At 46.5% G+C, this 24,170-nt stretch overlaps 1 long non-coding RNA gene and 1 pseudogene across 2 annotated transcripts; both read right to left on the bottom strand.

The window, feature by feature from the left end:
- Positions 1–4,718: 4,718 nt before the first annotated feature.
- LOC115180877 (STE20-related kinase adapter protein beta-like) lies at positions 4,719–13,740 on the bottom strand (annotated as a pseudogene).
- A 456-nt stretch (positions 13,741–14,196) lies between these two features.
- Positions 14,197–16,214, bottom strand: LOC115180887 (uncharacterized). 2 transcript variants are annotated; one of them, XR_003873172.1, is made up of 3 exons: positions 16,153–16,214; positions 14,643–14,722; positions 14,197–14,272 (listed from the first exon to the last, which is right to left on the bottom strand). It is a non-coding gene; the product is annotated as an uncharacterized LOC115180887 (long non-coding RNA). The 2 variants fall into 2 exon arrangements; XR_003873171.1 differs by having other exon boundaries at positions 16,148–16,211.
- Positions 16,215–24,170: the final 7,956 nt, after the last annotated feature.

Genomic DNA, 24,170 nt, shown 5'->3' with positions numbered 1-24,170 from the left:
TAACTGTGTCCGTGGGAACCAGGGCTATCGCTCAACGCAAGCCATTTCGATCTACGGTGTCTACAGATCGATTTATAATAAAAAATGTCGGTCGGAAACCAGTACCAGAACTACGTAGGTCCCCTAAGCTGAAGGGGGACTTTACATTACATTTTAGTCATTTTAAGTGTCTAAGTGGTTAATGCTTTACTGTACAGTTAAGTATAAAGCTCTATGACTGTCACGGTCGTGAATAATGGACGTGACCAAGGCGCAGTGTGTGTGGAGTCCACATCTTTATTTGCAGTGAAACTTCCAATAAACCAACAACGAAACATCAGTGGCGCAACATACACAAAACAATATCCCACAACGCAGGTGGGGAACAGGGACAAACCTTAAGTATGATCCCCAATTAGAGACAACGAATAATCAGCTGCCTCTAATTGGGAAACATAGCTCAAACCCAAACATAGAAATATAATCGACTAGAACACCCCCTAGTCACACACACCCTGACCTACACCACCATAGAGAGCCCTCGGGTCAGGGCGTGACATTGACTGCATCTATAAAGTCCTATGAATGTTTAAAGGCAATACAACACTTCACAAGAAGCCACTTCAACTAAAGTTGTTACCGGATTATTATAGCCTAAACAAGGGTTGTGGTTTATTAGGCACTAAAAGAAACCAAACTGACTGAAACAGGGAAGGACTATACTACCAAGACATTTTCCATTGCGTTTCCCTAAGGCAGGGGTTTCCAAACGTGGTTCAATCAGGCCCCCCTTCATTACATTTACATTTTAGTCATTTAGCAGACGCTCTTATCCAGAGCGACTTACAGTAGTGAATACATACATTTCATTTCTTGCATTTTGTTTTTTGTACTGGCCCCCCGTGGGAATCGAACCCACAACCCTGGCGTTGCACACACCATGCTGGCGTTGCAAACACCATGCTCTACCAACTGAGCCACAGGGAAGACCATGCGGAAGACACATTTCAGTTGAAGGTATTCAGTTGTACAACTGACTAGGTATCCCCTTTCCCTTTCCAGCATTGGGGAACATCCGGCGCCTCGTTGTGCACGTTGCATCTATTTCTATGGGCACAAGCACTGTTCATGACACAAACTGTTCACACCCCTCTTGTTGGTGAAGAGAATTTTTCAGGGTTAAAGCTTATTTCCTGCAATTCTGCACATTTTGTCATGGGGTGAAAATAACATTTTGCAGTTTTAAAGCTCATTTTCTTGCAATTGATTGACAGGGGATTGACCTCTAACCTCTGATAAGCGAACCACCCTGGCCAGAAGGAGTTGCAGGGTTGCACTGTAGCGACGAAACATGCTCACAGAGCTCAGCATGTTGTGAACCACAACACCTCCGACTCAGAACGCTCCTCTGGGCACTTCCGCATAATCTCCACCAGCAGGACAGGGATCCGGTCCTGGAATGTTTCCAGACATAATGCTCACACATGTATACAAGCACACATACGCTCACACATAGCATTCACGCTCACAGACAAAGACACACGCACGTATACAAGCACACGTATGCTCACACACATACACACATAGCTTTCATGCACACAGACAGAGACAAAGACATACACACGAACACAGAAACACACACACAACACACACCCAAGGAGAACAACATTCCTTACAGTCATAAATACATTATTTTCATACCCAGCATAGGTCTTCTAAATTCATACGGTCACATTACCATCTCTTCACTTTGAAGTGGTTCAGGTCAAACACCAGATTTTTACCCTGCAAGAACAGAAATCAATGTTAACTTTCCAGTCTTTCTGGATATCAAAACTGTAGCTTCTTTCTCAATCTCCCATCAAGACCACTACATAAACCTGGTGGCCCGTTAGCCCAGCAAAACACAGTACCTTATCACTTCCCCTTAACAGTACCACTCTCCTACACACACACACACACACACACACGACCCACCGTTCCCCCGGCCGGCTGGTTGGTGATGGTCTCCCGGAAGTTGAACTCTATGAATTGGCGAGAGTTGGAACGGGACATGAAGTAGCGGCAGAAGCGAGTCATCAGGATGACGCTGCGCACCGCCCACTTAAAGCCTAGCTTTCCCCGGTATGGAGCAGCCTGCACCGGGGCCGAGAATAACATCTCTGCTGCCTGCCTGGAAATGTAAACCGCCGATGGCTAGAGAAGGGAGGGAAGAATGGAGAGAGAGAGGTCACTACATTGACTGGCTAGAGGAGGGAGAGGTCAATACATGGACTGTAAAGTCATTGGCATTGTCACTACATCTCCTAAACACCCATGATCAGAGGACACAGGTTGACCTGAACTATGAACTAGAGTGGTATACATAACAGGACATGCTGTTGATAAGTAGGGAGGGGTTTATGTGGCCAGATCTGAAGGCCTAAACGTGAACTAAGAGAGTCTATGGAGAGCCCTGTTACCATAGAAATACAACTAAGATGGTGTAATAATAATGGCTGACAGTTTGTGCCTGCAGACTCTAACCAAAAATTCCTGTCTAGCTTTCCATATCTATGCACATTACCACATCCTTGAGGTTCGTCTTGGCCTCCTTCGCAGCTGCTGGAAACAGAATGAGATGCTGATCAAATGAACTAATAGCCCTCACCAGGACAAAATGATAGAATTTGTAGACCATAGATCATTTCTTCTCCACCGGTGGTGGGTATGTTTCTAAGCCACAGCATTTTGTAGTGACTAAGATGTAAATGAAGAAAGAATGTGGTTTTACCTTTCTCTCCGCTTTCTCTCCTGTCTCCATTGTCCAATGGTGTCAGGTGTTAGTTGTTTGTTTTTGAGATATGGACTCCACCCACTAGAGAGGTTCCTCTGTGACATCACAGGGTATATTCTATCTTAGCGTCTCAGCCAGGACAGTCACTGGGACAGTTGTTGTGGAGGTGTCTTCTGAATCCCCCTGGAGAAAGGCCAAGTCCCCCCAGTGGTATACATAGCCCAGGTTGACAACGACAGCGCTAGTCCATATTTTAGGCATAGACTATTCAGTGATGTAGTTATGAGTGGGTAGAAGTCAAACCTAACCACTGACACAGGGTCAGATATTTGTTCATCTCCCTAAAGGTTAAGTGGATGTGGGGTAGGATAATCTGATCTTACATCTGTAGTTGGGGGCAACTTCTACCTCAAGCAATGCAGTCCTAAACACATTAGTGCCAAAAACCACCAATCCCAACCTAAACCTTCAATAACCCCTTATACAGCTTTCTGCTTATTTAGGCTTTAACAGAGTTGGTGAGAAAGACCATACAGAACTTCCAAAGACAAGAAAAAAGGGACATTGTTTTAGAAAATTGATAATGAATATATTTATAACACTTCTATATGGCTCATACAGCTATAACATGTTTGATATGCACTGATACATAAAATATCTCTCATACACATAATCATCAATCACAGAATAATCCACATAAATGTATCATAAACAGTTGACAGATTTCATTAAAACGATACCATTGAGGACCCTCCCACACGTTTATTACGACTAGGAGGACGTGTATAGGGCAGCTGCGTCTCAAAGCACAGTAGTGTTATAGTTCTTATTTGATCACAGGGATTTCACTGGTTGTACAGGGGAGGGATAGCAGCCTGGTCAATCAGACGGACCGCTGAGCTCACGTTTAGTTTCACTTCGGGAATGTGAGCTATCGCGAGATCAGGCTGGTTTCACAAGACTAGAGGGATAACCATAGAACTTCCACTAACACACTAGCTATTCTCGTACCGTCTCTGCTCGCACACTTGTGTTTTAACACTCATACCCTCTCCAACTCCATAACATATCATTATCTATTATCTTCCTCTTCAAACCCTGACACATTATTATCTATGCCCTTTCACAGTCTAATAGCCTAAAATAGTTCACATTACTGTTCGTAGTACGATCCATATGAGTCCAGTGATAGGTTTTTTTCACTGGCATGGGGGTGTGTCCTCACTGTCCTGCAACGTCATTGGTTGTCATTGTCGTTGATCGGCAGCCACACCCATGGCACAGAGATCCTCATTGGATGATCCAGGCAGAGCAGCTTCAATAATCCCCGCCCTCCTATTCCAGCAGCTGGCCTATCTAAGGGGAAATGGCTCAGTTCTGCCTCCAGGACAAGACTCGTGACAATAAACATCCACCTGCAGACCCTTATTTGACTTTCAAAACAAACATATAAAAGCCTAGAAAACTTGTAGAAAGGCTCAGAGTGGTGGGTAGGACAGTTCCAATCAAAGCACAGTAGAAAGGCTCAGAGTGGTGGGTAGGACAAGTCCAATCAAACACAGTAGAAAGGCTCAGAGTGGTGGGTAGGACAAGTCCAATCAAACACAGTAGAAAGGCTCAGAGTGGTGGGTAGGATAAGTCCAATCAAACCCAGTAGAAAGGCTCAGAGAGGTGGGTAGGACAGGTCCAATCAAAGCACAGTAGAAAGGCTCAGAGTGGTGGGTAGGACAAGTCCAATCAAACACAGTAGAAAGGCTCAGAGTGGTGGGTAGGACAAGTCAATCAAACACAGTAGAAAGGCTCAGAGAGGTGGGTAGGACAAGTCCAATCAAAGCACAGTAGAAAGGCTCAGAGAGGTGGGTAGGACAAGTCCAATCAAAGCACAGTAGAAAGGTTTGGGCTCGCTGTTTTTTGATCGTTTTGATTGTCTTGAGTTAGGCTTGGTTGTCAGATTTTGGGGATGTGGGGGGCGGAGGTGGAAGGGGGCAGGGGAGGAGGGTTATGAGAAGTCCCACACCTCCTCTGTGGGGTGAGCGATGGCGGAGGTGGGGGGGTGGCAGGACGGGGTAGGGGAGCAGGACACAGGGGGGTCATCGGGGCTGGAAACTCCAAGGGGCACCGCGGGGTACATGAGACTGAGGAAGGAGTCCCGGTATGATGCCTTTTCACCTGTCATACAGTCCACAGAAAAATACATGAATACGAAGTCAGCCATACCGTACCACAGAATGCAATCCAGTCCAAAACACAGCATTTTGATGATGATGAGACCTACCTGTTTGAAGAAGGCATGGGTCAACAGTGTAGAAGCAGAGGGTCTATGGAACACCAAAACAGGACAAAGTCACACCATGCCATAATGTCCCACAACACTGTCATATCTAGCAGTCACACCCGTGCCTTAATGTCCCACAACACTGTCATATCTAGCAGTCACACCGTGTTCTAATGTCCCACAACACTGTCATATCTAGCAGTCACACCGTGTCTTAAGGTCCCACAACACTGTCATATCTAGCAGTCACACCGTGTCTTAATGTCCCACAACACTGTTCATATCTAGCAGTCACACCGTGTCTTAATGTCCACACACTGTCATATCTAGCAGTCACACCGTGCCTTAATGTCCCACAACACTGTCATATCTAGCAGTCACCACCGTGTCTTAAGGTCCCACACACTGTCATATCTAGCAGTCACACCGTGCCTTAATGTCCCACAACACTGTCATATCTAGCAGTCACACCGTGTCTAATGTCCACAACACTGTCATATCTAGCAGTCACACCGTGTCTTAATGTCCCACAACACTGTCATATCTAGCAGTTCACACCGTGTCTTAAGGTCCACAACACACTGTCATATCTAGCAGTCACACCGTGCCTTAATGTCCCACAACCACTGTCATATCTAGCAGTCACACCGTGTCTTAATGTCCCACAACACTGTCATATCTAGCAGTCACACCCGTGCCTTAATGTCCCACAACACCGTTCAGTATCTTAGCAGTCACACCGTGTCTTAATGTCCCACAACACTGTCATATCTAGCAGTCACACCGTGTCTTAATGTCCCACAACACTGTCATATCTAGCAGTCACACCGTGTCTTAATGTCCCCACAACACTGTCATATCTAGCAGTCACACCGTGTCTTAAGGTCCCACAACACTGTCATATCTAGCAGTCACACCGTGCCTTAACGTCCCACAACGCTGTTCATATCTAGCAGTCACACCGTGGCCTTAATGTCCCACAACGCTGTCATATCTATGCAGTCACACCGTGCCTTAATGTCCCACAACGCTGTCATATCTAGCAGCACTTGGAATCTCACATATTACAGCCTTTCAAAAATGACAGAAATTCAGACAGAACACAAGAACATTTAAAAATTGTTCCTTGAATGAAAGAACCGACTTCAAACGGAGGTACCAGAGCCCCTGTGTATAAAGTCTGCTGCTCCTGTGTGTGTGTGTCTCACCTGCATTCGCTGTGTGTGTTGGTGTGCGTGTGCTTGCGTTCTGTGTGTGTGCACACGTGTATGTCTTACCTGCGTCGGCTGCTGTTGCAGACACAGCTGGACCAGGTTGTGCAGGGTGGCCGAGTGGTTCTTGGGGGCGGGCTCTGAGGTCTCTCGGCGGTGGCGGTGTGGGTCAGGCTGCCCGTGGCAACACTCTCCCGATGCCAGAGTCCACCCGGAGCGGGACCCCTTCAGCCCCCTAGCTCCCCTAGGGGGGAGGGGGCCACGTCCAGCAGGCAGCGTGGGACCCACGCAGCTTTGGAGCAGCATCTGGAGGGAGAGACACAGACATTATGGACGCATGGACACAGTCACACCAGGAGGGAGAGAGATGGAGAAAAGACGAGAGACTCTCACAGACTGAACTATGTTTTGTAAGTGTATGAGAACAGCCCTAGCGTATGGCATTGTGCTGTATGTATGTAAGGCCCCCAGTACCTGTGTAGGGGGCATGTCCTGGAAAGGCACCCTGCCACTGACCAGCTCCCAGACTACTATCCCCAGACTGTAGATGTCTGACTTCACCCCATAGCCATGCAGGTCCTGTCGTTAGCAGCTCTGGGCTGAGCCAGGGTAGCAGGGTGGGGCTGTGATGGGGCATGTCGAACACGGTCCTCACTTCTTCCCATCTCCGCATCATACTATAAACACTGTGCAGCCCCGAGAGGTAGACACGGCCCTCCCCAGACAGCAGGATGTGGACTGGCCTCACTCCTGAGAGGAAGTGGAGAAGAGAAGAGGAGAAGAGCGTTCACTCTCGCCAAATCTTCAGGCTTCTACACTACAGTCAACTAACTATTGATGATGCATTAGGTTGTTTTTTACAGCTCAGGACCAACTGTCCCTGGCACATTCTACATGTTGAATTGCGAGCAACTCGAGCAACTATGTCCAACTGAGACAGCAAACTAGGCTGATTCTTTCAACAATCAAATGAAATGTTATTGGTCACAAGCGCCGAATACAACAGGTGTAGACTTTGCGTGAAGTGCTTACTCACGGGCCCTTTTCCAACAATGCAGAGTTAAAAGTTACAAAGCATTTGCTAAAATAGGAAACACATAGTAACACAATAGCGAGGCTGTATACAAGGAGTACCAGAAACCGTCTAACAGTGGGTTGGTTATAGTTGGACAGAAGTGTATCAGTGTTGCTCAGTCCCTCTCCTCGCCCCAACCTGGGCTCCAACCAGGGACCCTCTGAACACATCAGCAACTGCCACCCATGAAGCATCGTTACCTATCGCTGGACCGCTAACTAGCGCACCGCTAACTAGCGCACCGCTAACTAGCTAGCCATTTCACATCGGCTACATGTAGAAGCCTTTAAAATGGTTCATATCTCTCCCTTGTCCCAATGGTGTCTTTCCTCCCTCACCTGTGCACGTAGCCATGAGGTGCAGGTATTGCAGAGCCTTCAGGACTCCGTGGAGGAGGTAAGCGATCAGGGACTCCCTCATCCCGTCAGGGTAAAGAACGTCCTCAGCAGGCTATCTGCCGAACCTGGGACAGAGAGAGAAGTCGGTAACTATGGTTCCAAATGGTTCGTAATGTTTCTTACAACACATAGGAATTTTTAACATGTCATTTCGGTACCATAAAAAGGAAGTTCAACCAACTTATCGCTGAGAGAAGGAGCCAGGACGAAGAGAGATGGGGGGAGTAAGTGTGGGAGAGAGAAGATGGTGAGAGGAAACGTGTGTTAGAAGATGCATGCAGTTAGACTGACCGTAGCCCATGAGTGGTGTGAGGACCCAGAGCTGGCAGCAGGAGCTGAAGACCAGGCGATGAGGTCAGCAGATTGGGATGCGGAACAGCCTGGAGAGAAGAACCTCGTTCTGGGGACACAGCCAGGAAACACTGGGGTCACACAGCCAGGAAACACTAGGGGTAACCCTAGGGTCACACAGCCAGGAAACACTAGGGTCACACAGCCAGGAAACACTAGGGTCACACAGCCAGGAAACACTAGGTCACCACAGCCAGGAAACACTAGGGTCACACAGCCAGGAAACACTGGGGTCACACAGCAGGAAACACTGGGGTCCACACAGCCAGGAAACACTGGGGTCCACACAGCCAGGAAACACTGGGGTCCACACAGCAGGAAAACACCGGGGTCCACCACAGCCAGGAAAACCCGGGGTCCACACAGCCAGGAAACATGGGGTCACACAGCCAGGAAAAACCCTGGGGTCACACAGCCAGGAAACACTGGGGTCACACAGCAGGAAACACTGGGGTCACACAGCAGGAAAGACTGGGGTCACACAGCCAGGAAACACTGGGGTCCACACAGCCAGGAACACTGGGTCCACACAGCCAGGAAACACTGGGGTCCACACAGCCAGGAAACACTGGGGTCACCACAGCCATGAAACACTGGGGTCACAGCCAGAAGCACTGGGGGTCACACAGTCAGCAGGTGGCTTGTACCACTGCCAAGTGCCAACAATGTTATATGAACAATGACCTAATGGTCCCTGACCCTGGATCTAGAGAGCAAGAGCACAGGTTTTTGTTCCAGCCCAACGCTAACTCATCTTATTCAAGTAATCGACTGACTCAACTAAGAATTGATTTGTTGAATCAGGTGTTTGAATCAGTTGTGGCTGGAACAAAATATGTATCTTATGACATGAACTTCAATGAAAAGACAAGGTGGTTCGTATCTGTAGGACCTTTAATACAGTACCGCACCACCATCAACTGTAGCAGCTCATCCTCAGTACACTCATCCAGGTTGGTGTTCTTGACTGCCACCAGCTGGCGGGAGGGGGTGTGGCGCGCCATGCGCACCTGGCTCAGGTTGTTGAAGCCTTTCCCTGTGAACACGGTTTGGTAATAAATATTAAGACATGTAGAAACACGTTCAACTCTGAAAACCCTTCATTCTCAGGTACTGTGTGGTTAGTATGGTCTTCAATAATCCAGGGAGATTTGTGAACTAATATTTTGAATTGGCCAGTTTATTCAACAGATGTGCCAAAAGGTAATAGACTATGTGTAACATAAAATGTCCACAATACAAACGCTTTATACTCGGGCTATGTGTAGTATGGGACTTGGTCAGTGAAATTGTAAACAACGCTTTTGGATTAGCTATTCTATTCAACAGTAACATGCTAAAAGGAAATATGCTTTGTATTTGTCAGAGGAGATATTACTCTGCAGGCAACAACTATGTAGTGAAAGGACTTGTCTTTCTGGGTTGTAGTGATGAGTTGATTTGTGACCAATGGTATGCTCACCCAGCTCTGACAGCAGCTGGTAGTGGGCGGAGTTAGCAGAGAGCGCTGTGATGTCATCGCTGCCTGCACCACCCCAGGTGAAAGTGCATTCTGAGACGTCAGAGCTCTGTGAAGAATCAAACACACACGTACTCACACACAACCCTGACACGTATCAGCAGAATACTTCATTAGATCACAGAACATGTAGTAACAACATGGTAATAGTATGGAAACATGTTGTAGTTTACCTAGATTAGGGATAGTTCACCCAAATGAACTGTTTTTCTTACCCTGTAGGCAGCCTACAAATACAGTCTACAAGTGCTTTAGTATAGCATGGTATTTTTTACTAACATGAAATGGGTCCATTTAGCAGAGAAGAGGAAGCAGAATGAGGGTGAGTGAGTGTTGCCTTTGAGCCTGAAGAGGTCAAAGTACTTAGGTGTTGTGGTGATGACCAACCAGTGGCTGCCACAGGGGGGCACTGTGGGGTTAAGCTACACAGGGTAATGCTGGGGTGGGGGTAGTATCACTGGGGGGAGGGAGAGGCTGTAAACTACTTTGTGTTAAGGGGTCAGGGCCGTGCACAGACCTTTCAGGGGGCCGATGCTTAAACTAATTCATATCTCGAAATTCAGAACATACCACTGCCTTTGTAGCGAACTGTTTTATTTGTTTTAGCACAGACCTATTTATTTCTGCAACAACGCATTCAATCATCACAAATTGAAAGCTAGCGAGTTACAGCGCCTCCTAAAGACGTGGGGAACAGAAGGTGGGCTATCAGCTGATCTTTGATGTTGATGATTGATGTAAATCTGCTAGTTAGTTAGCAAGATTTGTTTTTATTGATTGTGATTTATCTTAAATGCTCTTAAATAATAACTTCATGATATGATACTCATCATCCTCTAACTCAAGATATATGGCTGGCTGGCTATTGGCTTGTGTGGATATTTTAGTATCACCTGGTGGTTAACTAGAGTCTTAATCTCATGACTCTGGATCAGAAGGTTGTGAGGTGGACACTCGTGTTTTATTTTAACCCTATCCAAACCTTAACCCTTAGCTTAACCATTCAGAACGAGTGTCTAACCTTAACCCTTAGCTTAACCATTCAGAATGAGTGTCTAACCTTAACCCTTAGCTTAACCATTCAGAATGAGTGTCTAACCTTAACCATTCAGAACGAGTGTCTAACCTTAACCCTTAGCTTAACCATTCAGAATGAGTGTCTAACCTTAACCATTCAGAACGAGTGTCTAACCTTAACCCTTAGCTTAACCATTCAGAATGAGTGTCTAACCTTAACCATTCAGAACGAGTGTCTAACCTTAACCCTTAGCTTAACCATTCAGAATGAGTGTCTAACCTTAACCATTCAGAACGAGTGTCTAACCTTAACCCTTAGCTTAACCATTCAGAATGAGTGTCTTAACCTTAGCCCTTAGCTTAACCATTCAGAATGAGTGTCAAACCTTAACCCTTAGCTTAACCATTCAGAACGAGTGTCTAACCTTAACCCTTAGCTTAACCATTCAGAACGAGTGTCTAACCTTAACCCTTAGCTTAACCATTCAGAATGAGTGTCTAACCTTAACCCTTAGCTTAACCATTCAGAATGAGTGTCTGACCTTAACCCTTAGCTTAACCATTCAGAACGAGTGTCTAACCTTAACCCTTAGCTTAACCATTCAGAACGAGTGTCTAACCTTAATCCTTAGCTTAACCATTCAGAACGAGTGTCTAACCTTAGCCCTTAGCTTAACCATTCAGAACGAGTGTCTAACCTTAGCCCTTAGCTTAACCATTCAGAATGAGTGCCTAAGCAATGTTTTAAACCTATGCAAAACCTTAACCCTTAATCTTCTAAATTTGACGTTTGGAGCAATTTCGAAATGTGTGTTTGGAGAAATAGAACAATACCTAGCATGAGGAGTCAACCCAGAGTGTAAAAAGCACTTTGAAATGTGACGTTTGGAGCAACTTCGAAATGTGACGTTTAGATAAACGTAAATAAACATCTGATTCTGCAGTGAGCCTGTGAGAGCTTGTTGCGAGCCTAGACTACCTGTGATGCTGCTGCTGACTGAGGAAGGGATGGAGTCGGGTCGGAGGGAGGGTCGTTGATGCAGCCGCTCCTCTCTCTGTCTGCTCTGTGTATCAGCCAATGTAACAGTGTTCCTTCCGTCCCTCTCCTCACCCCTACCTGGCCTCGAACCAGGGGTAACAGTGTTCCTTCCGTCCCTCTCTTCGTCCCTACCTGGCCTCGAACCAGGGGTAACAGTGTTCCTTCCGTCCCTCTCCTCGCCCCTACCTGGCCTCGAACCAGGGGTAACAGTGTTCCTTCCGTCCCTCTCCTCGACCCTACCTGGCCTCGAACCAGGGGTAACAGTGTTCCTTCCGTCCCTCTCCTCGCCCCTACCTGGCCTCGAACCAGGGGTAGCAGTGTTCCTTCCGTCCCTCTCTTCGCCCCTACCTGGCCTCGAACCAGGAGTAACAGTGTTCCTTCCGTCCCTCTCCTCGCCCCTACCTGGCCTCGAACCAGGGACCCTCTGCACCAATCGACAACAGTCACCCTCGAAGCACCATTACCCATCGCTCCACAAAAGCCGCGGCCCTTGCAGAGCAAGGGAAACAATTACTTCAAGGTCTCAGAGCGAGTGATGTCATCGATTGAAGCGCTATTAGCGCGCACACCGCTAACTAGCTAGCCATTTCTCACCGGTTACACCAACTAGACTGAATATTGATGATGATGTAACTCAAGGGTTAATCAAATGTTATACTGCTGTGGCAACACTGTTGATATTATAAACTAGGTAGCTAGCTACACACACACTAGGCTGGTGGCCGCATCTCATGCATTTTTGGATACCGGGCATTAGCAATCTCAGTACATGGCAGACTGGGGAAAAAGGCGCAACTGGGCAAGCGCGAGATCTGTACAGGGCTGACCAACAGGGCTGACCAACAGGGCTGACCAACAGGGCTGACCAACAGGAGCAACCAACAGGAGCAACCAACAAGAGCAACCAACAGGAGCAACCAACAGGAGCAACCAACAGGAGCAACCAACAGGGCTGATCAACAGGAGCAACCAACAGGGCTGACCAACAGGAGCAACCAACAGGAGCAACCAACAGGAGCAACCAACAGGGCTGACCAACAGGAGCAACCAACAGGAGCAACCAACAGGAGCAACCAACAGGGCTGACCAACAGGAGCAACCAACAGGGCTGACCAACAGGAGCAACCAACAGGGCTGACCAACAGGAGCAACCAACAGGGCTGATCAACAGGAGCAACCAACAGGGCTGACCAACAGGAGCAACCAACAGGGCTGATCAACAGGAGCAACCAACAGGGCTGATCAACAGGAGCAACCAACAGGGCTGACCAACAGGAGCAACCAACAGGGCTGATCAACAGGAGCAACCAACAGGGCTGACCAACAGGAGCAACCAACAGGGCTGATCAACAGGAGCAACCAACAGGGTTGATCAACAGGAGCAACCAACAGGGCTGACCAACAGACGCATCACGACGACTTGCGGGCAATCGGTTCAGAACAACAATGACCAAAACTTTATACAAAAAAAAATATATATATATATATATACACACACCACCACCCAGAAGGGCACTTGGCGAGTGGGAGGGCAAAGTGCTGGGCACAGGTTGACTCCCATCTGTGCACGTGCCTGGGCGGGATGCTGTGGCAGTTAGCTCCAGGGTGAGCTGACACAGCAGCTATGAAAAAGGCTTGCTGCTGTGCTATATGGTTCACTTATAGGCTATGTAATGTTCTAGTGATCTGGTCTGTGGCTGGCAGCCCTATTATGTGGTAGGTTACACGCAGCTCTACCATCACATAGACAGGACCCGGAGCTGTCCTATGTTGTCCTAGTGGTCCCTAAAGACCTCTGACCTCATAGGATAGAACTAGGCTGACCACACCATAAAGACAAGGCCGGGTGGGCTTCAGTGCTCCGATTGGATGCTAACAGAGTGGACACAGCACTGTACTGACCAGGTATTGGTGGCTGATGTCCTCATACTGGTCCTCTATGCTGATTGGCTGGACCTGAGTGGGGGAGATGCAGGAGCAGTCCTGGGGAAGAGGGGAGGAGGGAGGAGGGGTGAGACATGCCCCCCGAGGAGAGGAGAATAGAGGAGAGGAGTGAGACGGTCCAATAGGGAAGGAGGGAGGAGAGGACAGGCATGCCATCATGCCCTTATAAGGAGATGGGACTTAGGAAGACAACACTGAAGAGATACTTTTGGAGCATCAAGGTTGGAGCCAATGTGGAAAACAACAGTGTTTGTGGAGGAAGACATGCAGTGCATGTCCATGAAGTGACTGCTACTTTAGAAAGAGACAGCTGAGATGGATGACAGGGTTAGCAGCAGATTGGTACCCATGATATAACCTACAGGGAAAGGTAATGGCAATATGCATGGATAATGAGATGGGTCTTATGAATGAACCCTGATAAAGAAAGCATGAGTTCTAGGATGGAGCGTGGCCAGATCAATGTGCTATGAGAGAGACACACTGCACACCTGGAGGAGACGCTGGCTCATTAGATCATCATCATCATCATCATCAACCTCTTTAGATAAATCATTGACATGATCGGCTAAACATCAAAGCCATGCTGATTAAAATAAATATCCCTTACCAAAAGACATGGATTTCTCTTCGTGGGGGTTAGCACTTCACGCGATGGCATTTATCTGCTCCACGACCACAGCAAGCGCTGTACAATGAGAGGGGTGGTGAGAGAGAGGGAGAGAGAGAGACAGAGAGAGAGAGAGACAGAGAGAGACAGAGAGAGACGAGAGAGACAGAGAGAGACAGAGAGAGAGCAGAGAGAGAGACAGAGAGAGACAGAGAGAGAGAGAGAGAGAGAGACAGAGAGAGACAGAGAGAGAGAGAGAGAGAGAGAGAGAGAGAGAGAGACAGAGAGAGAGGCAGAGACAGAGACAGAGACAGAGACAGAGACAGAGAGAGAGAGAGAGGAGAGAATGAGCAAGAGGAGAAATACATGGTAACATGAGAGACTTAGTTAGGATTCAACCTGAGAGACAGCCTCCCCATGGGGCGGTCTGTATGTCCATACAGCTTACCTGGCTGTACTCTACCGGGTTCAGATTCCACTGCATTGGCATCTGGCTTCATCACTCCATGCAAAACACTGCTCCACGTTCTTGAAAAACAGAAATAAAATGATTGATGATTAAATAAGCAATAATAGCCCCAGCAGGGATTGTGTGCTGAATGCATGCTGTTGAAAGAAACATACATTTTCACGGAGGTATCAAAATGTCGACAAAATAACTATGCCAGCCGGTGACCACAAAATACTGAGATTAAAACACGCATTACGTGACTGTTTGGTGCGCAATAGCCAGATTCACATCGGTATTCGTTACATTTTCGTGATACAGAATCGTTGTAGCCACATCTGAATGCAAGCATCTGAAATGCATGTGGTCCATCGCTTTGGCTGTAGCTAAGTGCCTCGATGGATATTTTCTCCCCATCTCTCTCCTGCCACAGCATGAATGGGAAGGGGACTTTGAGGACAGTGCGTCGTCGTGTCCCATTGTATGAGCGCGCGACCTAATGATGAGTCCTTGGTCCCTGACCGTTATTGTTCTTGATGGGTCGTCGCTGCCATATACCCACCATTGTGAAAGCTTTACGTCTTTAACAACCCTATATAGTGACAGTTCTTGCCTGTTGTTGTTGGGGAATTATTTTGCTTTTAACCGATATTCTATTGTATTGTATTCCAGTCTATTCTGTTCTATTCTAGCTATTTTATTATAATCTACTGAGACACCCTACTGGGGGAAAAATTGTTGAATCAACGTTGTTTCCACGTCAATAAAATAATAATATGTAATGGCGTTGAATCAGCGTGGGAAAATGATTGGATGTGCCAAAAGTCATCAACATAAGGCCATTTGGTATTTTTTTCACATAACTTTTAACTTAAATCAGATGATGTGGTGACATTGTTGATTTCACGTTAGTTGACAACTCAATAAAATGTAAATCAAAACGACGTTGAACTGATGTCTGTGCCCAGTGGAACGGGCCCAACACCGTAGCAGAGAAAGCGGTTGTCCTCTCTGATTGTAACCTACACATTTGTTTAGTACATGTTTTCATATAATCATGTAAAAAAAAAAATATTAATATAATCACATAATTTGTGGATGCAGGATTGCATTTAACTGCAATAAGTTTACTTACACTGAAAATCAGTTCATGAAATCTTCATGCCCAATCATAACAAAAGCAGGCTGGTTTTTTTTTTAACCAACTTACTCTTGCTCTGAATGCGAAACAAACTTGAACAAACCAAGCATGACATGAGGAAGCTCACAACTCGCAATTTAAACATTTCTAATTTGGCAAAGTTAAGGCTTATGACAACGCAAAATATGACGTAATGTACAAGTTGTGCGTACAGACACTGTTCTGACTGAAGATAATAAAATATTTTCAAAATGCAATGGAATGAAATAGAAACAAATTGCGATGCGTTATACACACTGCTAAAACAAATGTATATTGTTGAGAGTATGAAGTTTGAAACTTATAGTTAATGGCAACAACATACTTCACCTATGTTTTTGCTCTCCTCTCAGATGATTTTACGTAATGACGTAGACACTAAACTTGTGGGAACCTGATAAAAGTTGGGATATTATTGTTATACATTTCATTTTCATCTGTGAACCGCACTGATTTATATAAGTATTTTTTTGCTATTTTTTTCCCTAATTCGGAGTACATTTTAGTTTTAATTCCATGTATCTTAACTCCATTTAAAAATTATATTAATTAACAAAATATATGTTAATAACAAATTTCAATTATTTAGTGTACTTTTATTTAGAAACACCCCTCAAGAAATATTGTCGCGTAATTCACACGTCACTCATTTCAACCGCGCGCTATTTCATGACGTGAAGAAACCTTCAGCACCAACAGTCTGCCCCGATCATTTTCTCCCTAATAGCTACTGTTTCCATTGTTTGATATTTTAGGATTGATGGGACCACATGTGCTCTGGGATTTGTCTAAGGTGTTTAAAATACATCTAAAGGTAGGTTGAGGTTAATTTATATTATATGAAAATCCGGATCATAAGTGACCACATCGATGGGAGAAATCCTTGCCAAAGGCCGGATGGAAATCACGGATGTGCCACAGTACTACATAGCTCTGCAATGTTCGCTTGTCAACTTAATCAGCTGGAGTGAGTTATACTATTCATCATTACTATCCCCCAAAAAACTAATCTCACTCAGAACGAAATCGTGAGATTATAATTTTAACGTGCGAAAACATACTTTTTGCGATTGTCGGTTTGGTTTATTATTATGAAACAAGTCATTGCACTGTCCTCTTGTCGAATTGTTCCATTGGTACCGAGATCAATGATTATTTTTGCACTTGTCACTTATGCTCATCGCAGTTTATATTTAAAGCCATATACTACGCCATTGCTTTATTATTACACACAATCAGCGAGATGTTTTGTTGTTGTTGATGACGAACGCTCCACGGTGGTTACGCTGTAGCCCGCGAACACGTGATAGTATTCTTACTGTTGATAAAGCAACAAAGTAGCTATCAATGCTTGACATTTCCCTATGCTGACTGCTGCAGATCCCCAAAGTCCAGAAGACTGTATTCGAATTCCCCGTTTAGGATCATTTAAGTGTTTTGACTTGGGAATGAAACATTTAGCTAATATCTCAACTTCACATCCAATCTTGTACTTGTTGGAATCAAGTAGATAATATTTCCACCAATCATTGGTTACATTTTATTTATGAACATGTTAATGCACAAATTCTAGACCGAATGACAAGTAGCTAATTCTTTCTTCCCTCCTAGATGTGAATGTTTCTAACTTTTGTTGATATTTCAAGTACAAATATGACATTTTCCCCTCAGGATGAGTGTGGTTATGGACAGTTGTTCCACTAACTACTCAGTAGACGGTCCCAGAGCCGTTGTGATGGAATTCCAGCTCAGACCGTCTGGCATCACATAGTCCTCTTTCCCCCCCTGACACTCAAACAGTCATGTGCAGAAGAGAGTCCGTTAGATGTGGGCCAGCTAATTGGAGATTGTTTCTAGGGAATCACACAGTCAGAGGAAGAGAGTTGTAGGAACTCCTTTCACTCTACTGAGCCGAGCTGTACTGTGCTGGCCAGGTTATGCAACCCTCATAGTTGCTAGAAAGGACACGGTTCGGCTCACCACGATAGTATGAAAACAGTAAAAGTGGGAGAGAGAAAGAGAGGGTTGTGGCAGAGCAGGTGGTCATATCACTGCAGATGAGACCTTAGTCCAGCACCAGTACACAAGATTAGGTAACCTCTCTTTCTCCTCTCTATTCCTTCATAACTACAGGAAGGGGAAAGGATGGCAACAGTCTCCACCATGCTGCTTTGACCTGTCAAGCCCTTGTAGAAAGTCTCCACCATGCTGCTTTGACCTGTCAAGCCCTTGTAGAAAGTCTCCACCATGCTGCTTTGACCTGTCAAGCCCTTGTAGAAAGTCTCCACCATGCTGCTTTGACCTGTCAAGCCCTTGTAGACAGTCTCCACCATGCTGCTTTGACCTGTCAAGCCCTTGTAGAAAGTCTCCACCATGCTGCTTTGACCTGTCAAGCCCTTGTAGACAGTCTCCACCATGTTGCTTTGACCTGTCAAGCCCTTGTAGACAGTCTCCACCATGCTGCTTTGACCTGTCAAGCCCTTGTAGACAGTCTCCACCATGTTGCTTTGACCTGTCAAGCCCTTGTAGACAGTCTCCACCATGCTGCTTTGACCTGTCAAGCCCTTGTAGACAGTCTCCACCATGCTGCTTTGACCTGTCAAGCCCTTGTAGACAGTCTCCACCATGCTGCTTTGACCTGTCAAGCCCTTGTAGACAGTCTCCACCATGCTGCTTTGACCTGTCAAGCCCTTGTAGACAGTCTCCACCATGCTGCTTTGACCTGTCAAGCCCTTGTAGACAGTCTCCACCATGCTGCTTTGACCTGTCAAGCCCTTGTAGACAGTCTCCACCATGCTGCTTTGACCTGTCAAGCCCTTGTAGACAGTCTCCACCATGTTGCTTTGACCTGTCAAGCCCTTGTAGACAGTCTCCACCATGCTGCTTTGACCTGTCAAGCCCTTGTAGATAAGTGGTAGGGAATGACAGGAGATGAGGAAGGAAAGCCATCTCTTGGGAAATGCCTCTCATTTGACCTTTCACCTTATCAGAGAAAGGGGGAGGGTGGTGGGGCTACGCTCTGATTCTCTTCGCCTCTCCCCGACGTGTTTACTTGTTCACTGTCCCTCAGTTGTTAAAGGTATTGATTGCTTGGTGGTAGCATGGGGTAGAGGAGCTAGAATGAGATCACAGCTTGACAAGAAGGATATAGGCTAGACAAGGCTAGAGAATCTTCCTGCAGTCAGGGAGAGGGAACGAAAAAAAAATATATATATTTTCTTCATGTTTTGTACACTCAGTGTATGTTAGCATGTCCAATAAGTGTGTGTGTATATATATATATAAGCCATGTCTCAGTTAGCTACCTTGTCTCTTGTGTGTAGAGTAGACCAGTGACAGCATGTGGTGCAGTGTACTGTCAACTCCAATTTGGTTTTCCTTGCCCAAGGATGGATATGTCACTTAAACAAGGCCTGCTGCACTACTGTGGGTAAGGATGGATGTATCTGATGCTAAGTCCAATTCAAAAGGTTGCATTAAACATACTTGTTGGGGCTGCTTCATCTCAAAGCAGGACCTCTGGGTCTTATTTACTGGGAAACGGAAGCAAAGGGGCCAAAACGGGGAGGGACTTACAGTACCTGTACCTGACTTTGTCCAGTAAGAAATGCTTGATTTAGTTTTCCATTGCAAAATGTTTTGATACGGTGTGCACAAATGAATACGACCCAGGTTGGTGTATGGAACGTCTAGGCTATTTTGCTTCTAGTCATATGTAGTTGAGTCGTAAGCACATTCCCTGTGACCATCACCCCTGATATTGGAAATAGAGTGAAAAGGAGAAGCAATAGAACAGATGAAGGTCACTGTGATGATTCCCTGGAGGATGAGTGTACACTGCAGCAGAGACACTGCTGATATTTGAGGGTTCGTGAGGCTGACCGTTATCTTATGTAAGGAGTCTGAGCTGCTATTTAGCTGAGGGATACAAGCTCGCTCTCTCTCTCTCTCTCTCTCTCTCTCTCTCTCTCTCTCTCGTGTTTCACATGCAGAGGGATACTCAGTCTCTCTCTTGGACATGCAGAGATTTTATATAATCTTAGAAGGCACTGCACTAGCCCTGACCCAGGATGAAAGTCAGGGACACGCTCGCACACGATACAACACACTCAGACAGAGACTCCTACTCTATTTTCACCTTGAAATGTTGTAGGCAGCACTAGCTCTACACTAGCCTTGACCCAGGACCAACACACCACACATGTACGACACACACTGGTCACACTGTGCCTTAGCTCTGCCTCCAACTCCATAACACAGTCAGGAGCCTTTGCCTTTAAGACTGTGCTTGGCTTCTCGTGGGAAGCCGCCCCTTTAAGAACTCGCATCCTGTCTTGTGTCATCCCTTTAACACTGGAAGGCGTCTCAGTGTCAAACAACAGGAAGGGCTTCCCCCCACCCCCTCTCTAATGCTATGTGGCACATTTCTGTCTGCAGCTTGCCTGTCCTACAATAGGCAGTTTAGCTGCTGGAAGAGGCTAGGAGTGGTCTCTATAGACTAGTGTTTTCACTAGGGCCTGGAGGAGACTAGGAGTGGTCTCTATAGACTAGTGTTTTCACTAGGGCCTGGAGGAGACTAGGAGTGGTCTCTATAGACTAGTGTTTTCACTAGGGCCTGGAGGAGGCTAGGAGTGGTCTCTAGACTAGTGTTTTCACTAGGGCCTGGAGGAGGCAGGAGTGGTCTCTATAGACTAGTGTTTTCACTAGGGCCTGGAGGAGACTAGGAGTGGTCTCTATAGACTAGTGTTTTCACTAGGGCCTGGAGGAGACTAGGAGTGGTCTCTATAGACTAGTGTTTTCACTAGGGCCTGGAGGAGACTAGGAGTGGTCTCTATAGACTAGTGTTTTCACTAGGGCCTGGAGGAGACTAGGAGTGGTCTCTATAGACTAGTGTTTTCACTAGGGCCTGGAGGAGACTAGGAGTGGTCTCTATAGACTTGTGTTTTCACTAGGTCCTGGAGGAGACTAGGAGTGGTCTCTATAGACTAGTGTTTTCACTAGGGCCTGGAGGAGGCTAGGAGTGGTCTCTATAGACTCGTGTTTTCACTAGGGCCTGGAGGAGACTAGGAGTGGTCTCTATACTCTAGTGTTTTCACTAGGGCCTGGAGGAGACTAGGAGTGGTCTCTATAGACTAGTGTTTTCACTAGGGCCTGGAGGAGACTAGGAGTGGTCTCTATAGACTCGTGTTTTCACTAGGGCCTGGAGGAGGCTAGGAGTGGTCTCTATAGACTAGTGTTTTCACTAGGGCCTGGAGGAGGCTAGGAGTGGTCTCTATAGACTAGTGTTTTCACTAGGGCCTGGAGGAGGCTAGGAGTGGTCTCTATAGACTAGTGTTTTCACTAGGGCCTGGAGGAGACTAGGAGTGGTCTCTATACTCTAGTGTTTTCACTAGGGCCTGGAGGAGACTAGGAGTGGTCTCTATAGACTAGTGTTTTCACTAGGGCCTGGAGGAGACTAGGAGTGGTCTCTATAGACTAGTGTTTTCACTAGGGCCTGGAGGAGACTAGGAGTGGTCTCTATACTCTAGTGTTTTCACTAGGGCTCTAGCTGCTAGTTAGTATGACTCACTCAGACACTCAATGGTTAAGACCTCCAACAGCAGAATCAGCTGGAGGAATGTTTCTGTCCTAAGTGTTCACATGTCAGAGGGAGTGAGATGGAGAAATGACAAGGCAGGATAGAAGGGGGGATAGAGGAAGAGAAGCTACAGCTCAATTTGTCTGTGGGTAACAGACGTCTATGTTGTTATTGGACATGCTAACATGCACTGAGTGTACAAAACATGAAGGACACCTCTTTCATTAACAGACTGACCAGGTAAATCCAGGTGAAAGCTATATGATCCCTTATTGATGTCACCTGTTAAATCTACTTAAATCAGTGTAAAATATTTAAGTGCTTTTTAACAGGGTATGGTAGTAGGTGCTAGGTGCACCGATTTGTGTCAAGAACTGCAATGCTGGCTGGGTTTTTCACGCTCAACAGTTTTTTAAAATTGTATTTATTTTTTTATTTTTTATTTCGCCAATGTCCCCTTTGGCCGCCTTTCCTTCCTTCCAGCTGCCAATGACTGGAACGAACTGCAAAAATCACTGAAGCTGGAGACTCATATCTCCCTCACTAACTTTAAGCACCAGCTGTCAGAGCAGCTCACAGATCACTGCACCTGTACATAGCCCATCTGTAACAGCCCATCCAACTACCTCATCCCCAACTACTGTTATTATTTTTTTTTTTGCTCCTTTGCACCCCAGTATCTCTACTTGCACATTCATCTTCTGCACATCTATCACTCCAGTGTTTAATTGCTAAATTGTAATATTTCCTCACTATGGCCTATTTATTCCCTTACCTCCCTTATCTTACCTCGTTTGCACACACTGTATATAGACCTTTCTATTGTGTTATTGACTGTTTGTTTATTCCATGTGTAACTCTGTTGTTTGTGTCATGCTGCTTTGCTTTATCTTGGCCAGGTCACAGTTGTAAATGAGAACTTGTTCTGAGGGCAGAAGGAGGTGCAACTCAATATTAGGAAGGTGTTCCTAATGTTTGGTATACACAGTGTAGCCTATTAAAATATATGTGGGGGGGGGTGTTTTGTACTCAGTGTATAGCTTACCTACTAGTAGTACCTCCTGTTTCACTCTGTTCCAAAATGTTTCTCCCTACTGAACACTTCTCTGGTCTGTTTCACTCTGTTCCAAAACGTTTCTCCCTACTGAACACTTCTCTGGTCTGTTTCACTCTGTTCCAAAACGTTTCTCCCTACTGAACACTTCTCTGGTCTGTTTCACTCTGTTCCAAAACGTTTCTCCCTACTGAACACTTCTCTGGTCTGTTTCACTCTGTTCCAAAACGTTTCTCCCTACTGAACACTTCTCTGGTCTGTTTCACTCTGTTCCAAAACGTTTCTCCCTACTGAACACTTCTCTGGTCTGTTTCACTCTGTTCCAAAACGTTTCTCCCTACTGAACACTTCTCTGGTCTGTTTCACTCTGTTCCAAAACGTTTCTGCCTACTGAACACTTCTCTGGTCTGTTTCACTCTGTTCCAAAACGTTTCTCCCTACTGAACACTTTGCTGGTCTGCTTCTTTTGTTTCTGCTAAGGGTTAGGGTTCAGAGGCCAGTAGTGGAGACTGTGTGTGTCTGACACCACTGTCTTCCAGGCTCCTGGACGCCTGCCTGCCTCAGGAGGAGGCAGGATGTGATGTCACAGCGGCGCTCCCTTCTTCTTCCTGTCCGGCGGTGTGTGTGAGAGCGGTGGAGGCTCCGCCCACACGGCGAGCAGACGAACAGGAGAGATGTTTGAGGTGAAACCCCGTGGCGTGGAGAAGAAGGGCGGAAGCACAGAGACTGGTGAGTGAAGAGGAAGGGGGAGAGGAGGAGAGGAGGAGAGGAGGGGGCAGTACACACTGAGGAGAGAGAGACGAGATTGCAGGGCAGGAGGGAGATGGCTGGAGGACAGGAGACTGCAGGATAGGGGGGAGATGGACAGGAGACTGCAGGACAGGAGGGAGATGGCTGGAGGACAGGAGACTGCAGGATAGGGGGGAGATGGACAGGAGGGAGATGACTGCAGGACAGGAGATGGAGAGAGGACAGGAGACTACAGGACAGGATGGAGAGAGGACAGGAGACTTCAGGACAGGGGAAGGGAGCCTTGCATGCCTGACTTGGCTCTCCTGAGAAAAACTGCAACCACACACCCTTCAAGGCCTGTTTGAGGATGGTGTGTGTGCTACGTGTGTGTGTGTTTTCCTGTCTGTCTACACAGTTGTGAGGACTCGAGTCTCCTGCTATAGTTAGCCCAGCCCACTAAACCACATAACCACTGAACCGGAAGACATTGTGTTATGCACGGCCAGAGCCACGGGAACACACACACACACACACACACACACCACACAACACACACACACACACACACACACACACACACACACTCCCTGCCATACATACACATTCATGACACACACACACACTCATCCCCACTCTCAACCCAGCACTCAGTCTTCGCTCAGACGGATGGTGTCTAAGGCAGCGTTACAAAAATCAGCTTCAGCACTGAGTTGGTTTAATCTATAGGGGGCGATGTGTAGATTCACTGTAATAGTTACTGTATTAGTGCCCCCCTCTGATCATCACTAGTACTGCACCCACTATTTTGATCATACTATTTTGTTGCATGGATGATGGCAATATTTGGTTCTGTCTCTGAATGCTCTTCCCCAGATGACACCAGTAGCAGCAGTAAGCAGTGTGGTGGTGGGGGGTCGATGGGCTCCCAGGGGTCAGAGTCTCTGTACCTGTATGACAGCCAGGACTGGGTGATCTCTCCCATCT

The sequence above is a fragment of the Salmo trutta genome, unplaced genomic scaffold (assembly GCF_901001165.1).
Source record: "Salmo trutta unplaced genomic scaffold, fSalTru1.1, whole genome shotgun sequence".
Lineage (NCBI taxonomy): Eukaryota > Metazoa > Chordata > Actinopteri > Salmoniformes > Salmonidae > Salmo > Salmo trutta.
The sequence above is the reverse complement of the archived record's forward strand: the minus strand, read 5'-3'. Positions and strand labels throughout refer to the sequence as shown.